General features: G+C 39.4%; 1 protein-coding gene across 1 annotated transcript in view; it reads right to left on the bottom strand.

Annotated features, from left to right (window-relative positions):
• LOC105269359 (uncharacterized) overlaps nucleotides 1-19,165 on the bottom strand; it is a 121,398-nt gene that overhangs the window by 79,182 nt on the left and 23,051 nt on the right. Inside the window, exon 3 of the mRNA XM_011309517.1 lies at nucleotides 14,422-14,522. The gene's annotated coding sequence lies outside the window, so the exon portion shown is untranslated. The remainder of the gene's footprint in view (nucleotides 1-14,421; nucleotides 14,523-19,165) is intronic.

Here is a 19,165-nt window from a genome sequence, read left to right on the forward strand (position 1 = left end):
GATTCCTGGTTTGTGAATTGGTACTACATTCTTCCCAAAGTCGAAAACTTGAAAATCACTACGGAAAGATAATATCCGGACTGTTTGGATGGTTTTTTTTTACTCGTGGGGTTGGCCGCCTTGCTTTCGGCTTGACTCGTCAAACTCCACAAAAGTAAAAAACCATATTCCAACAGCCCGGAAATATAGTATTTTTTTCCGAGCAAATGTCAAGAAATCGCACATGTGGATGTGTACGTTAAAATATTTGTATGTGTACAAGTTTGGGGGAAAGCATGGAGTTGTACCCCTTGGCATGGCATAGTCTCGACTCGACCGGCTGAATCGATCCATACGGGGCTCTCTCCCCGGCGCAAAGGCCCTTCTCTGCCTGTCTCGCTCACTTGCTCGCTTCTCCCCGGTACTCAGGCACACGCAGGATTCATATATACATCAACTGAAAAGAGTGAGAGTGTGAGAGGGAGAGGGGGCTGTACGTGTCGTGTCTTTCTACCCATTATCCTCCCCATTTCACCCCGGCTGGTTACGCAAACTTCGACTCGAAAATTTCATCCTAACTTTATTCGAGGTTATTTTTATAGTCGGCAAACAAAAGAACCGTGAGCCCATAAATTATGGGCACACTTGCCTGATATTAATATGGTTTTTAGACATAGAAAATCATTGGTTTTATGAGTTTGCCCTAAGGTTTGTATACTGCAATCTCTGAACTAAGAGCGATGACGATCATTAAAATTTATCTCTTTCATGGAATTCAGCATTTTTTTTCATTTCGTAAGATGACGATTTGTCTCATTCGCCAAATCTTACAATCATCGTAGATGAAGGTTGTATTGAATAACTGGAATTGATCCTAGTATGATTTTGTCAACTTCCTTCCGCTATAGCAATCAAATTGATTTTTAACTCAATCGTTTGACAACACTTCCCAGTCATGAAAATATTCATTTATTTTTCGGGATTCTTCTCCCAATCGATCATACATTCCGATTAATTCTACGTGTACTTGAATCAAGTAAATGCAAGTTTTAATCACGCTATTTTAACAACCGAATACAAGAACTATATTCAAGTATGAGCATACTTGGCACCTCTAAAAATTTGACAGCTCTTTACCATAAGAAGGACGGCGAAGCTCGATACGTACAAAAAATCTGAAATGAAAATGTGGCTACGTACGAGATAGTTCAGTTGGGAAAATTCCCGATGGTTAACTGTGGTTTTTCCAACGGTCTAGCAATTTTTACCACACAAACAACGCGAGGATGGCGGAAAACCCAAAGACTTGACTTCATTTAAACACATCACACAATACTGTATCTCCGTGAAATTATAAATGTAATAGAGCACAAAACAAGAGCGAGACGTCCCAACACACACCACCCTTTTCAGTACAACATTATTAACATTATTAAATACTCATGGCTCTCAAGGCTTTCTCTTCCTTCAAGAGTTCGCTTCTACCTTCTTACTTATGTCCACAAAGAAATTTACTTTCAACGTCATACTCGTCGATTCCTAATTCTCAAAAAAGTACCTCCAGTACTGCCGTAATGATGGCATTCACAGTGCCTGGTAAAAAAATGTTGAACTAGAAGGTATTGCCATACAATTACCTAGAATGTTTGAAAAAATTGAAATTTCATAATATGGAAATAAATGTTAATGATAAACTGTAATTCAGAAACTATTTGAGATACGCACTTGAATTTGTAGTATGATATTCTTATAAAGGTATAGATAATTCAAAAATGCACCAAAAATATCGATTTCTGTTTCTGCTCTAAAGTACGGTCTACCCGGTCGGATTTAGTAAAATAACCTGCCAAGTCAAGTCATCAACAAGTGAGTCGGCGGCGAAACGAAATTGCGGTTTAGGCAGACAAAATTGTCAGGCTTTCAGATTTAATTTCATAAGTCTACTGCTCTTGAATGGAGAAAACCGTATCTTCATAAATGACTAATTTAAAGTTAAATATCAGCGTACCGAGTTTCTTACTTCTGCTACTGTATTCATCGATCACATTATACTACCATTTTTAAAATATTTTAAATAATTCATCGATTTTTCTATTTTACAGAAAAATGGTAATACGTGATCATCTTCATTTTCTCCATGTTTTCCAAGTTAGTTTAGTGTGTTCTTTCATCGATGAGTATTCACTCAGTTTTTTCCAATAACAGTTTTTAGTAGATTCATATACGGGAGTGTTATATGCAGAACTAGTGGTCGGGGAAGCACGTTATATTAAAGGATTACGGCTTCCAAGTAACTTCAAATAAAAATTATTTCGAGTCGGAGTGATGCTCATGGATTTATCCTTTATTAGTTTGTGTAGTTTTACCTTGTTAATTTTTGATAGTTATTATATTCCTTCCTGAAAAATGAAAGTTGAATCTCTGGGATTGAGGATTGAATTGAATACTATAAACCAAGTTTAATGTCACTTGATATGTATATTTTAACAAGTCTTGAATAGTTGCCACTTGAACCTTTATTTCTGTTGAAACCGCGATTTTCTCGAATTGTTCATTGACCTTCGATTTATTGATGAATGGGAATGGGAATGAGAATGGGATGATTTAATAGACCGTAAAATGACTTACAGTTTATGCTACAGTCTTTGATGTACAATTTCATCTAGAGGTGATTATCGGTCTTCCTCTAGACTCAACATTTTGATTGTAGAACCGTGGGCTTCTATTTTTTTTGGCCACACTGAAATCAAGTTCACAGGACCGGTTTTACAAAGTTAACCGACAGAATTTCCAAAATCTGGTGCAGATTGCAATTTCCTAAATCCAAACTTGGAAGATATCTATCGAAAGGTTGGTAATCTCAACTGCGACTAATAAGTGTACTCAGGGTGCAATGATGAAACTTGTATTGGAGCTAACGTCTCTATACCAATGAATAGAGATCACAGTGTATTTGGCAAGAACTATGCTTCTATTCGCATAAATGATGTCTTATTCCCTGATGAAAAACTCATTACCGATTATTCCAACCCCATCTACCGGCAATTTAACATCCACGATGTATGCAGTATCCTAGGTCCAATTGTTTCAACGGTATCATTCGTTAATCCACGGAATTCTTGTTTGCTGTTATAATTTATCCACACGTCTGATTTAAGAGCACGGCGTTCGATTAAGTTTATTGTCGACCCAGTGTCTATTAATACACATTGTTTGTTATCAATTAACTTTCTTGCGATCAGGTTAATTCGTCCCGCTACCCTGTAATCCAAACGCGATCCTTAATCCTGCGACAGGAGTCGAGGTAAAATTTAATAGGATGGTTAATATTTGTTCCCAGCGGGATGGTTTCATCCCAATACGAGAGAAGCATTCGTAGATGTTGCAACAATTCGCGGTTCAACAGGGCCTTTGCACCCCCCGACTGAAGGCCGATTACATGGAATTTGACGTCAGAATCTCCTATCTTCAAATAAACTATACCGATGGTTTGAACGGATTCTACAAAAGCCCTCACGGGATTGTATTGTGATGTTTCAATTTCCGCGTCCCGGCGCAGAGATTTTTAATATATGAGATTTATCTGTAAACCCGTATCAATGAGGGTATTCGCCCCCACTGAATACAATTAGGGTCCTTTGATGACAACTTGGGGACCACTTCCAGAGGTACAGTTACTTTTAAGACTTCTTGACGAGTGGATGACCCGCCGTTATCATGTGGAACTCCTTTGTCATTTTTGTTTCGCTCGTCGAGGGGTCGTTGCGACGAGTATTTCTCCTGGTTAAAGGATTCGGCTCTTGAATTCGTTCGCGAGAGCGGGTTCTGCTGCGAGAGTTCAATTTCCGTGAACGACGTTCTTTATCTTCAGAATGCCTTCGTTTAACTTTAGAACTCGACCGACGTGAACGATCGGGGCTCGAATGACATGAGGAGTCACTACACTGCGAGAAATATTCAATAAAAATTACGTGTATTTTCCGTAATTCTGGAGCGAAATGTAGTTGTCGGAAATTTTACGGAACTGTCACGTAATTTTTATCTAAAGTCACGGAATTTTTCCGCGGTGTTCCGTAATTTTTATTTGAATTATCGGTGAAAAATAACGATACCGTCCCTTAAATTTTTCGAATCAACTCCGTAATCGGTAAGTGAACTGAAAGTTCCGTAATTTTTACTAAATATTTCTCTCCGTGTACTGCGGGGAGAGCTCCTCCGCGAGTGAGTGATATTATATTTAGTAATTTCAATTACTACAGAAAGATAGAGGCGGATAAATCACTGGTTTTGTTTAGTCAGTGGCAATACGTGATTAAATAAGGTGAAATCAGCATTTTTAACGAATGTGCTTAGGACTGTTTGAAAATCCATCTTTTTGTGTGTCCATTGTCTATAAGTGTACCAACATGTGGCGAAGCCGACAATATCGCTAGGTCCCCATCGTGGCCCTGGGGTAACGCAGGGAACAGTTTTATAACAACCATATCTCCTAGACGAATTATCTCCCTCTAAGATGGCGCCTCGATTTTCCATCAGGTGACAAAGAGTCATCCAAATATATATAGAACATGCAGAATATAGATCGAGTAGACCGACGGTAGTGGCCGTGCGGTTAGAGTGCTGGACTAGCATGCCAAGGATCCGGGTTCGATCCCGGGCACCGGCGGTCAAAAATATATAGCGCTCTGATCTCACGGTTTCACTGCCGAGCGGTAGTCCTGTCAAAAGGACGACTGTACCAGGGCAGGTTTTTCCCTCAGATGAGGTTTTCCCTCCCTTTCAGCAAATGCGGTACAGGGGGTTGGGGGGTGGGAGGGGAACAAATCGTAAAAACCCGAAAGGGTATACGAGTGAAAGAAAAATTAGATCGAATACATAGAAGAAAGACTCAACTTGAAAAAGATCACTTTTCCCCCAAAAATTCAAGAGTGATGAAAACGATTGACCAAGTCCAAAAATTGAGAATGTGAACGAGGGGGGATTGAAGGAATTGAAAACGCGTTGGAAGAAAAAGGACCATAACAGCAGAATGTAATAGGCAATTCTAAAAGCAGTCGTTTCAGAAAAATGGTTGATGTTTGCAGTAAGAATTGATAGTCATTGAGATATTCCCGGATGTAAATCACTCAAAATGAAGCATGATACTTGTAATTTCATAAAAGATTGACTTTACGATAATATCTACAATTTTAATGAAGTATTCAATCCACATGAACTGATGATTACTTGACAGATGGAGTTTGCAGCCACAGAGCATTTGCAAAATTTTTCCAGAACATGCACTTCGCTATTAGATTGTTTAGATTCTGAGCATAAAATTCTTGAAGAATTTCAAAACCATGAACCTTAAATTGCACCAGAATCGTTTCTGTTCTATGAAAGAAGAGATTTTCGAAAGAATAAGCAAAATATCGAAAAGAAAGAATCCCGGTACCTGCTTCAATTCGTTTATTCGTTTATGTTAAATTTTTGCATTTTTTTTCGAATTGCTCTTAGTTTTGTAAGAAACACTTTCTGAGATTAATTCACTAAAGATGAATTCCTCAATATTTTTTAATTTTCTTTCAAGTGATCTGTGGAAAGAATTACGTAAATGAGATGAAAACAAAATTTGTATACCTTTATTTTTTACATTGACGATTACGAAAATAATAACCCGTTGAGCAGTCACCGAGGAGTTTCAAAGTGTAGTGCCATCGGTTTCGATTTTAGGACTGCCTGCAAAATTTTGTGGAAAACTCGAAGATATTTTCTTACTTTTATTATGTAATAGTTTGGACAAAAAAAACTTCAAGGAGTCAATTATTTTTAATAAAATTGGGGAAGAATGACAAATCTTAGCGACTGGAGGGATTACAATCAACAAACCGTTAATAATCACCGATAATTTGGGAATGCATCAATTACTGGGTTTCAGTAGATGTTTTAATTCCAGAGAAATATGACGCTTTTAATTAATAGATTATAAGAAGATGAAGCACCTTTTTTAGGAAGATGAGTGTGAATTGCGCACACTAGTGAATTATAAAATAATCTAGGGAAAAAAGATCCTAAGGAAATTGCAATTTTTCTCTTATTCAGTTAAAGAATCTTATTCAAGAATTTTCGTATGCATCGGTTCAAAATAAACATGCACAGATTGTTGTGAGTCACCTAAGAAACAAGTGCATAAATATCGGTGCTTCAGAAATATTAACATTAATTGTACATTTACCAGTCAACATTGGGCATTTCGTTTCTCATGACGCAGCTTGGCAGCTATTGTTATCTTCTAGAAAAACTACAATAATTGTAATAGGTTATCAATTCAGTAAAAGTGTGTGTGACATACTGAGAGCATGCATAACTGAATATTTAACACTATTATCAACATTATTGTTGCTTTTATTGAAATTTCTGTCACGATAAATGGGAACGTGAATGTAGTTAAGCAAGTCGATGTAGAAGGCATAAAAGGGCAAATTCGATGCTGGGTCTATTGCACCTGGGCCCGGCAACCTGGGCTACGTGACTGAGAGCTGGAAGAGGGGCCTCCGCCACTTAACGAAGTTACCTGTTCTAATTCCATTGTCCTCCCTCCTTGAGCCTTGGTTCGACCGATACCGGCAGAGGGCGAACGTGCGATTACGCGGGAATTTTCAACATTCTATCAATTTGAAATATAAATATCAAATCTTCATTCGCAATAGGCAGCCATATTAGGAAACAATTATTTTGAATGCTTCCAGGATGAAGAATCACCATTAACAATTATTTTGTGCCCAGACGATATTGGCAATAATTCAATAAATAAAATAGAACAATTGTCCAAAATTTTGAGGTGGAGCGAATATAATTCTGATAAGAATTCTAAACGCTGACGGTGAGAACAGACCGCTGTGTATACCACCTTCCCTTCATGTCCGCTTCGTCCTCACCATTCAGCGATTTCTAGCATCAAGCCTTCGAATCTCAGTTGAAAATCTGTTAATCGACTAATTGTCAAATATTCAACTCGTCTATTTATGGTTATTTAAATATAGGACAGCGTTCAAATTTAAATATGGAACCATTTTAATGGATGTTCCTTTTACCCGACTATTACCCACATTCCGTTAAGACAGTTTCTCCACGTGATGGCGCTTTAAACGCTATGCATGAGAAGTATAGGGGTAGGACAATATCCACGATTTTGAATCGCTGAATCGAAAGTCTTGCGTCAAAATCCCCACATACTAATTCTCCATTCTCAATTTCCGTAATGAAACAATCTCCATTATGAATAATCCCAGAGTCAACTCCTTTACAAAAATGAAGCAAATGAATGGCACATTCAGAAATTTACCGAGCCGCATGAAGTATGATTTGTTTTTTACTGAAGTATTTTATGAACATTTTACTATCATGAATTACAAACAGGAATATTGAATGTAACGACTTTGGTAAGGTTATTTTGAATCAAAAATTTTGCAGGTAGCCGGCAGAATAGAAGATCATTACTACATGCCGCTTCGTTATTATTCACAATATCAGGCACATAGCTAATTGCGACTACTCAGTTCCCAAATGGACATTTATGGGTACTACGATATGCGTATTCGTTTTGCGGAGGACGCGGTAATTACTTGCGCAATAGTCACTGACGACAAGGTACATTTATATTGTTCCTATGTAAAGGGTTCCCTCGCGACAATTGAAGGGAGTATAGCAGGAGGCAAGGTAGATGGAAGTGAAGGAGCCGTAGCAGGTAGGAAAGTGTGTAAGAGTCTATGAGGATGGAAAATAGAGAGAATGGAGCAGTTTGTTGTGCGCATAGAATCGTGAGTGCGTCTGTTCCCTGTGGTTCCGATACTAAATTTCAACTGCCACCTCGGGAGTGTTGACTATGTGTCGACGGCAATAACGCCTCACTCTAAGCCAGTGGTTGACTATCCTCATGGGAAATAACCACACCGTGAATTTCTTCGCTGTCGAATAAGGTTCACGAACCATTATCGATTTTGATCATAGGATTTGAGTGTTTAATTAGGGATAATTGGACGAGGTGAAGACAATAAGAAAAGTGCTTGTTATGAGCTTTTTTTAAATATACTGATGAATGTCTTAAATAACGATGTACAAAGTTTCGCATAGCTTTTCGACATTGGATAATTTATAGTTAGTTTATCTAAGCAAGGGATCCAGATTCCGTGACAGTTGATGCCTTCACAATCGTCTGGTTTTCTGAATTTTATGATGCCTTCTCTCGGTTTTCTTCAATTTTAAAAGGTTTGAAAAAGCAGCAGAAGAGTAGGCTCGGTGTGCCTTAGTTGTCCCGTTCTGGCCATCATAACCCTGGTTTCCTCGATGCATGAAAATGTTTCAAACTAAACTGGTCTTATTCCAACGAAATCCGAATTTATTGTGACACCAACTTTTCCTGGTGGCAGGAATTTTATCACCCAACCTTTCGAAATACAAGGAATAACAAAGCCGACGATCGAAATGGAGTTAGCATCGATAAGCAATAATTCTCATAAAAAATCTGAAATCGACTATAAGAAATGGTTGTTTTTTTACCATGACAGAGGTTTTTCTTCTTTAGTACTTGCGATCTCCAGTGTTTTCTTAATTTTAACAGAAAATTTCATGCGAGAAGCTTCTTATAGTTCTATCAATTTCTATCGATCAGCTCTAACCTTTGTGAGAGGGCCTGATTTATCACAAGGCCCGTATCAAAAGATTTTGTAAGGGTGCTGCTTCCATCAGACCTTCACAGCATAAATATGATGTTAATATGATGCATTTGCAACATTCCATTGGTGACGTCATACTGATTTTTTACGGAGTATATACGATAATAATTGCGGAACTAATAGGAATGGCTGCTTCATTGATTTAGCTACGGTCCATTCATCCGTTTGTATTGATTATGTTCCTATTGATTATATGATGGACTGATGTTACAAACAGATAAGGAGACCGATACCGACAATACTCAATACCGTCTACATTTTTTTAGATAATAGCTGATAGTATGCACCACACGCAAGTCACATTTTCGATGCCCGATCTATCCATTTTAGCGAGATAATAATTCGTGAAAAGCCCTGTCTGTAATACAGAGTTTTAAGGGAAAATGATCGCATTAGCTTTGATTTGAAAGGGCACTAGGATACACACTCTACATCATTAAAAAAATTTACTCATTTATTTATCAATATAGGGATTTTTTACCGGCGAGAAAAGTGAGGAGACCCGATACAATATCCGAGAAATTTGCGGTTAATTTTTGAAAAAATCTGAAGAAAAGTGGCCGCCAGTATGATTGTAACATACTGACAACGTTGCTCTTACAGCTCAGCAATGTCAGCAAGGCGAACGATGATAAAACAGTGATCGCGAAGCACCTCGCTAAATACGATGTTGCACGGTCAAAACTCGAACGTTACCATATCGTAAATTATTTATTCTCATCCCTAGAAGAGATGGTAAGTAGGTGGGGTGCCTTCTCGTACCCGAGGTCGGTAAACCTCATCCAACCGAAATCCAAAATCCTAAATATACAAAAAGTATCCGTCAACATAAATCGAGAAAAGCCGTAAAGCCAAAACCAGAGAGTCTGTACGTAAAACCAAAACCGAAACGATAATCCAATTCGGGAAAGCCTGGGTCGCTCAGGATGCTAGGTTATAGAGAGAGTCAAGGTTCACCGATACGCGAGTCTAACCTGGAGTTGAACCGATACCAGAAAATGAAGAAGAGAGTTTAAAACTAGTGTGAACGCGGTAGGATACCGACAGCAAGTCTATGTGAGGTCCGGGGTGCTTATGACGCCGCAGCGGATATCATCAACGAGAGCATCCGTAATAAAATCCGAGCATACCGTCGTAATCCAGCTTAAAGGATCTCATTATGACAGCTCGCAAGGAGGTAGTTGAACGCCGCTACCTCTGCTACAATTGCCTCGAACGCCACTTAGTCTCGGCTTGTCGCTCAAGACTGAATTGTCAGCTCTGTGTAGGTCACTACCACCTTCAACTCCTCAACACTCAGTCTTCAGAGCAGCCTCAACGTCCAGCTCAACTAAAGCCTACTGCCGCCTCAAATTCCAGGCATAGCATCCCTGTGTTCAGCTACAGCTACGAGAACGGCTTTCCTAGAACCATCTCGCTCACGCCAGCTCCATCTACATTAGCAGTATGAAGTGTCCATTTACCCTCAATTTCCGCTCAGAGTTAATGCCTGCACCTTTGATCAGCTCATTACATCTCTCCCCACCTCCTCACAGGAACACTTGTGAGTTAGATGGGATCACCTGCATGGACTTCAGCTGGCTGGTCCCGAAATTTTCACACCAGCACCTATCGACGTTCTGCTCGGTGCTGACGTCTACAGTCAACTCATCCTTCAGCAATAGACCGAATTCACCACCTGCTCAGCTGACCTGTCTTAAGTGGATCGTCTTCGGACTAGCCGAAGGTCGAGATTCAACTCACAAGGCCACTGCTTACCTAGCAGTCACTAATAAAGATCTCAATGCTCTGCTTACCAAGCTCTGGGTTCAGGAAGAAATAACTGAATCTCCCGGGGTTCAGTTGACAGAAGAAGAAGCTCAGTATGAGGAACACTTTAGAAGGACTCACGCACGCAATTCCGCAGGTCGTTACATGGTTCGGTTACCGCTCAAGTCTCCAATATCATTACTGGGAGATTCACGATTCTCTACTCTCGCTTACCTCCGAATATTACTTCAGAAACTCTCATGTGATGAGATTTCTCGACATCTCTACAGGGCCTTTCTCAAAGCATACGAAGACCTCGGCCCCATGCGTCCAGTCTCCGGACAGCTCGCCTTGTCAGATCGTCAACCGCAGCTAACAGGAAGATGTATGGCCACCGGGATTACACTAGCACATGAAGTTTCCATTGCAGGAGCATTAAAAGTCTCGGAGAATCCGTATCTAACTCAGGCTCAGGTGTCACCGAAGTATTGCTTTCCTCATTACTCAAAGGCTCCACCTAGAGTGGAAATTGAACTTGTAACAGATGCTGATAAGCTCTTATGGCAAGATTAGCAAGGTTCAGTGATATTTATAAATTTTTCCACGGGATTTTGTCGCCTCACAGCCTTATGTGCCTTATAATAAAATCGATGTGTATTCGTACTACGCAGAATTTTACCCTAGTGCATTTGATCTATTGATATCACCTTTGCTGTTTTTATATTTCTGTAGAATATCAAAGATGGCAAATCTCAATTATCTTCCTTGAAGATTACCTCAGCATTTCCCATTTTCCATTCGTCATCCACCTTACTACATTAAGCCTGCTGCCTCTTGAAAAGTGTAACTTCTCACTCAAATTTCAAACTACACCGTGCTGCGGAGTAGTTTTTGCTCCCAGGAATTGTAGGAGTATCCTCTGCTACGAAAGGCAACAAAGCATATCTGGACTGAGAAATGCTCAACGCAATTGGAGGAACCGCGTCACATCATCCTCGACTTTCAAATAGCTAGAAAAACTCAGGCCGGGAAGGATGCAAGGACATTTGATTATTGTCATGTTCGATAAATCAACTTAATCTTGAATAACCAAAAATTATTGGGAAAGAAAATATTTTTATTTCTCATCGTCAACAGCATGGCTTTGGTTTTCAATGATTCAAGCATTATGCTCACACCAAGTTTAAGTACAAGTAAAATGCCTAGCATAGGTGCTGCTGGACTTTTCTCCTGCAGATTCGGCCCTTTTTTTACTTTCCAATCAACCGCTCCATGAACTAACCCGACGATCACGCATAAAATTGCCATCCATTTTCACTATCAATTTTTCAATGCAATTAAGAATAACAGTTAGTTTTTCATAATATGGATGGATAATGGCCGGCATGAGTCATTTGAAGCATCTCCCTCATTCTTCTTTCTCACAGCAGCATAATTCCTCTCCGAAATCAGCACCCCACTAATGACAATCCAGTTAATTTCCGGTAGAACCTTGCCGAAATGCTTCTCCAGTATATGTTCAAAGTCGGGATGGAGTACTATTCAAATAGCACAACTCTTCTGCTGAGAGATTCTCCACGATTACAACTGAAGTGGTAGAAATTCGCGATTTATATCTCCGATTCTTGCGATTCTTATCCCCTTCAATACCCTGTCCCAATTTCTGTCCATCTGACATTTAATTATTCCAAACTATTGTTAGTTCTCAAAGAGGCGTCTATTTGTATAACTATGAAATTTTTTCAAGAAATTCTTAATAACTTTCCAATTAATTGTTACCAACTGTGAATTTCTTCCATCTCCACCGTCTCAGCTGATGAGGTTGATAAACTTGTACATGGTCTCCTGAATCTTTGCTTCACCTGTAATCTCGTCCAGGGGATCGAGGATAGTTATTATCTTCGCCCGTTCCCATGCTCACATCCTAATTTTACAACCGAATTAATGCAGACGCCAGCTAGCTTTTTATGGTCCAAAAGCTAACAAAAACCAAGAGAACCGAAATGAGGGTAAGGAAGTGGGGTGCCCTGCCTCACCCGAGGTCCGTAAACCTCAGAAATCCAAAAATGCATCCTAAATCCAAAAACAAGAGCACGAAGAGACAGGACGAATGGGGTTGGAACTGGCCCTCGCAACTACACAAAAACCGAAAAGCCATAAAATCCTAAAGGAGACACGATGAAGCAGTGATCGAAGACATAACCCGTGAGGAATTAAAAGCTGGTGACAAACGGAACGGAAGCGGGAAGGCCTGGGGTTACTTAGGATGCTAGGTCGTGGAGAGAGGGCCAGAATCCACGAATACGCGAATCTAATAATCCGCAAATGAGGGACCTCGGAGTAGTACGACGCGTGGATCGAGACACCGAGAACAGGCTTGCGGGAGACGCGAAGCCAGCCTCGAGGACCACCTCACCGAGAGCACGACGTAAGGTGGGGGAGTGCCGGGAGGCCGAGAGCGTGAGAAAGTAACTCACCCCAATTTCACACTATCGGGAGCGTGACGGTCACTCTAAGGTAGCTCCACATATAGAGAGCCTAGCCAGAGAGAATATCACTCTCACCCAGAAAGCGTTATCAGGGGGAATATGGCTCTCACCTAGAGGACGTCAGCCGAGGAGAGTATTGCTCCCACTCGGAGAGCGTCACCAGACAGAGGACAACACTCATCTAGAGAACGCCAGGAACCAATGCAGGGCATTGAACCTACCAAGGGCTCAAGAGCGAGAGCGAACAGTGGTGCGCACTGGGAGAAGGCCGGAGCGCCTCTGCCGAGCGAGTGGACAGTCTGGGTAGTATTGCCGAGACCCCCCACTCTCGACCACGACTGGGTGGGCTGCCGTGTGCCGGGACGTGCTGCCCTCGCCGTCGCGTGGATATCGCCGATAATAGCTTCTCCTGGAGCGCGCCTAATTCAAACGTCGCCACTAACCCCTTCGGACAACCCTTCCGAATGATCAGCCGTTGAATGCCCGCCCCATCTAACATGGAGCGCTCATACGCCAGTATGAGTCCTATGTGGAATGCGAGGAAGTCTCATAAAGAAACGGGGCATGTTTCTACGTATCTGCCCTGTGCTAGTGTCTGCCTCTAGGCCTCCTAACTCCCTAAGCACTTGGGCCCCAGTCCTCACACCCTTTGACGATTCGCGAAATTCCCGGGGAGGGTCGAGATAGCAGACATACCCGAGGACTTAGTTCAAAGGATCCAAAAATCGAGTTTAATGTGCGAGATTTCCTAAAATCCCGTTACACACCACACTATGATCCAGTGAGACCGCCGTCAATGTTTATACGACAGGTACGTGCTAACCGGTGAACACACAGCCACGCGAGGGGAACAAGTTCGCGCTTCGATCTCAATGAGAACAGTGTCGAGTTTACAATGATTCTTCACACATGATTAAGAAAAAATATTCAGCTTTTTTATTAGTTTCTATTCATAATGATTTAGAAGGAAAATCCAACAATCATGAATTAATTTACCATTGTAGTTATTATCATCATTATTAAGGTAGCATAAAAAATCCATTGCCAGCAGATCGTCTAAAAATTTTCGCAGCTATGATTGTCAACTATGAAATATTAGATATTGGGGTTTGGAAATTAGACCTTAGACCTTAGACCTTAGACATCACCTATTCGATATTAGGCATCAAAGATCATGTACTAGGTATTAAAGATCACATATGGAGGGAAAAGTGAGTGTGGATAGAATTGGTGGAGGTTATGTGCAGGACAATTTCGGCGCGAAAGTCAACTCCACTCGAGTAAAATACCTCATGCCAAGAGTCATGAAATATTCTAATTCATTGAAAATTAATAATTAACGAGAGGCCTCTCGAAGCCCGTTGAAGAGACAAGCTGAAACACAATTTGTAATACCTAGATTATTGGAAAAAGAAATCATCACCAAATTTCCATATGTCTTAGGTCTCTTTCAATTTTTAATGTAGAAATACAAATGCAATGTTACATACCCATCACGGCGAGACTTCAAGTGCGACGTTGGACTTCGGCACTCGAGGTGGCGCAGCGGGCTTTCAGCGCAGTGTTGCCGCCACATCAACGCAATAACACCCTGAAATCACGGTAATGCATCAAAAATCGAATCTGACAGAAAATGGCAATCTCGATAATGCCAATGATTATATATTTATGAATATTTAGTGGATAGATATATTAGTCACATAAATGAAAGGCGCGTAGGCCATTCATGCAATGAAAATGGTGTTACTTTTGCAATGAAATGAAGATACAGATTACAATATTTGCGAAACGTCCGCAAAATGGCGAAATTACAAGCGGCATCTATCCGGAAGCCAACTATTATAAGTTGAATGAACTATTATTTGTTGCATTACAACTGAATGCCGGGTTCCAAACAACGAATTAAAAAAAAATACTCAACCGAATATCTCAAGTTGTTATAATCTTTCTATCAGTACATAAATTCATGGTGTAAGGTCAATTTTCCCAAAATATTGTCTTCTGAGCTGATAACTTTAAACCGTTAAAATCGGCGAACAGTTGAATGAACTGTTACTGTTGTATTTATAACTAAATGCCCGGTTCCAATCAACGAATAAAACAAAAATGCTCAGCCGAATATGACAAGTTTCTAGAACCTAATGCTTTTATCAGTGTAGTCAAATTTCACGTTTCTTAAATTTCTTGTTAAATTATCGATGCGATTGACCTAAAAAAATATGACGTTTTTGCATTGTTTCATTATTTAATGGCTCACGGAGTGTTTGTGGTGATACGATCATTTTCATGGATTTTCTCTCGTCTTGTGACTCTTTTTAAAAATTCAGTAAAAACGTAGAAAAGTCCTCGCACAGCCTTGTAACTTTGTGAATCATCAAAAACTGATAAAACGCAAGAACATTATATTAAGTCGACTAAAAAAATGAAAAAATGTCAGATTTAGTTAGACGGGGCAATCTCTGAAGAAACAAAACCCAAATCTTTGAAATGTGGCCTTGGTTGATTTTTTTCCATAATAGTAGGTAATGAGCGAAGCATTCATGTATTTTTCCAAATTTTTTATACCAACTATTTTCGAAATATGAATTTTCAAATATTGTTTTTCAAAAATTTTTATATTGAGCATCGTTAATCATAAAAAATCTCAGGCACACTTGTCATTTCTTAGGGGTAATCCGAGTTCTATCCTTTGCTATTTCCATTATTAATGGAAAGGGAAAATTAATAGAATTTTATCGACTTTTGCCATAAGTTGAAATTGTACGCGTTTTGTTCATATCCCTGTACACTGTAGAACAAGTCTGGGCAAAGTGTGCTGTCACTGCTCACCTAGCTCCCGACTCCGATGAGGCCAATGAGTACAAAAAAGGGGTCTTATTGTATTGTGCAGGTAGTCGGAGGGGCGAGACCACAATGGGTCTGCTGGTATAGTTATGTCACTCAACGGTTAAAAATTTGAATTTTGAAAGCAAAATATAAATGTTTTTTTGCGGTATTTTGCACTGGTAACAAATATTCATTATTATTATTATTATTATTATTATTATTATTATTATTATTATTATTATTATTATTGTTATTATTATTATTATTATTATTATTATTAATAATCATAATATTTTTATTCGTCGTTGGGATTGAAAATCCGCCTATCCCCCAACATCTTCATGTGGCAGGGATTGAATTCTAGCAAACATTGGGACTAGGTTTGAGAGACGAAAATTCTGGGCCAACGTTGAGTGCCATTGGTTTCCGAATTTTCCCGTCATCTATCCTGACGTCGCACCCTCAGGGCAAAATTATTAAACTATAGTAGTTTAATAATTTTAGCAGTCAGAGTCAGTTGCGGTTTCTAGTTTTCTCGTGTTTGCAAAGTTCCTCATTAAATTTCCGTTATCAGACCAATGATAAAGTTAAAAGCTTCTTAGAGTTATTTCTTTGATGAAGTCCTTCAAGGTTCAGTATTTTTTCACATTTTTGTGCCGTGTGGCCATTGCGCCAAGTATCAAGCAGTAAGTCAACATGTAACACAATAATTCTCCTTTTCCTTTGTTAAAATATACACTCTTTTGAATCATGTTCATTTCAATTTCGCGTTCATAATTTTATTTATCCTCCATCTGCCTCTCCAAATTTCATATCGATAAAACATTTCAATAAATCATTCAATAAAAAATATATATTACCCCCTTTTCAATTAAATGCCCTTGGGGTCTAGTTTATGTCGGTGATCACTTCATTTAATCCTAAATTTCCTTGGATTTCGATCACACCTGACATAACATAAAGATGTTTATGGCCCAGTGGGGGAAAAACGCGATCCTAACCTCGCTTCGCTCGGATTGATCGCGCTTTTTATCCTTCAGACATAAAGTAGCATATGCACCGCGGTGGAAACGCATTTTCTCGCACGGGGGGCATAATATACTATTGATCGATAAATTAACAATTGATGGAAAAAAATCAATGTCAGAAAAGGCTTGATCAAATGAAGATCAAATGAATCGGATCCGAACTTTATCAGTCTTTTTTATCGAGCCATTCAAATGTATCAAATTGAATTGAAGCAGTTTGACCTTGAATATTGATTGATTTGAGTCCGCCTATAATTTTTGGAGTCCATTCTACTGGATCAGACCGTAGTCAGAGTTTCATCGGGTATTATTTGATCAGGCCTGCCTGACCAGTACTTGATCTGAAGTCGCCTACTATAGTTGATAGAATTCAATTTATTAGATCAAAACTTGGTTAAGGTCTCGTCATGTGTCATCTAACCAGGCTTACCTGATCTGATCTTGATCTGAACCCGGTTGTAGTTTTCGGGGTCCGATATACTGGATTAAAACTTAGTCATGTTCTGATTAGATCTTACTTGATAAGGTGAACTAGACCAAAACTGACTCGAATTCTCATCGGACTCAAGGTTGCCTAACGGGTGTTTTTTCCGAAAATTCTTTTTGATTTTTCAAGAATAGGGTTGATCGTTGTTGCACGGTAGATTTGATTCGATTAACTATGACTGTGTACAATCAAAAAAAAACACTCCTAAAAAAATCGCCGTTAGGCAACTGTGATCAGACTTCAAGTAGACCTGACCCAATTTCCACTTGGACCATCATCAATTTGCATACTTCATCATACTTTCCATAACTGACAATTTTTTTTTGCGATATTCCTCCTAAATATAGTAGCTTTTCTCATTAACTAAATATGCTGTGTTTAATCAGAGTGAACATTCTCAGACAGGTCGCCTCCTTAGGTGAAATGTAACCATCGGTCGATACAAAGATCGTCACAGTTCAGACAAACGATTCTTCGTTAATAGTTAATAAGTCCCTAACCCGCGCAGCCGCACACGATTTCGAAGAATTATTGCTTTAGCGCCGAAAATCAACGACAACAACATATTCTATAGTCTCCTATATTTTAATGAGAACAAGAATACTATTAAACGTATTTCCTTTCACTATTAAACAAAAAATTTGATATGATGATTTTTTCAATTTGCTCATTTTCATATTATCTTGTGATGGATGGAATAATTAATTTCTAGACATCGAACGTTTTAGTACCAATATATATTGAACAATGCATTCTTTATGTGTCCGTTATTTAATTGAAGAACTTTGAATGATATACTTGATTTGATTCTACTGCCTCAACTATATCATTTGTTATTAATTGACAAGTCTCGCTTGATGTGAATTAATTATTCTATCAGTGTAGCAACAAACGTCTACTTGAACTCATATTAAACAATCGCCCGAAAAATTCGAATTCAGTATGTTAGACCGGTCTTATATTTAGCTGAAATAAATCGAATTTTTCTTTATAAACCATCTCAAATAAATTGCGCTAATCTCGATAAAACTACTCCCCAAATAATTTTAAGGTCTACTTTAGGAAACTCACTCGGATAAACTTGGCAGTTATTCGAGCGGAAACTAAAGGATGTCGTGAGCTGCCTTCCCCCTTCCCCTTTTGGACCCTCGTCGGCGATAGGTGGGTGCCAAGTAACGACTAGCCAAGGTGGCAACACGCAACAAAAGCTACAGGGAACCCTCGAGTAATTGCAAGGCATCTGACGTGTTACAGTATTTCACATATATATGGTATATATATTCAAAGTACACACAACTGGCAGTTGGTCTCACGCGGCCTACGCGACATGTTCGGAGGACTTTAACCGTAAGCAGGGCTAACAGTGTTTCGAGGGTAGGTGGTGCCGATGTATACTGATGTGGAGGTATGTCGCGTAGCCAGAACCGACACACGCTGACCAACTTTAACCCGTACCTAAACTACACCCAAGGCTTTCTAAATACATGTACATGTAGAAACCAAAGTGCCTCAACGTCGCATGTACACTGAGATTACATAATGACATAATATTCCTCGTCTGCCCTCATGCCCGCTGATTCCATGAGCCGTGATAAGAAAAGAATGCAATTTCTGCAGGTTTCAAATGCAGTGAATGAGAATGATTGTTTTGCGATAAAAGAAGCTGTAAATGGAAAGGGTGAAGTATTTCTTTTCGACGGATTTCTGGAAAATCCGTTAATTATCACCAAAGAATTACTGACTAGCCATGGTAGAGTTCATTGGAAATTTTCGGTATTGAGGTATTATTTAAACCCATCTAAGTTGAAGTTTTGTTATGAAGAAATGAAAGAAGGAAATGAAGAGAATCAAAAATAAGCAAGTTTGCTCTTATTTCCAGAAATTATGTTTTCT

The sequence above is a fragment of the Fopius arisanus genome, unplaced genomic scaffold (assembly GCF_000806365.1).
Source record: "Fopius arisanus strain USDA-PBARC FA_bdor unplaced genomic scaffold, ASM80636v1 scaffold00068, whole genome shotgun sequence".
Lineage (NCBI taxonomy): Eukaryota > Metazoa > Arthropoda > Insecta > Hymenoptera > Braconidae > Fopius > Fopius arisanus.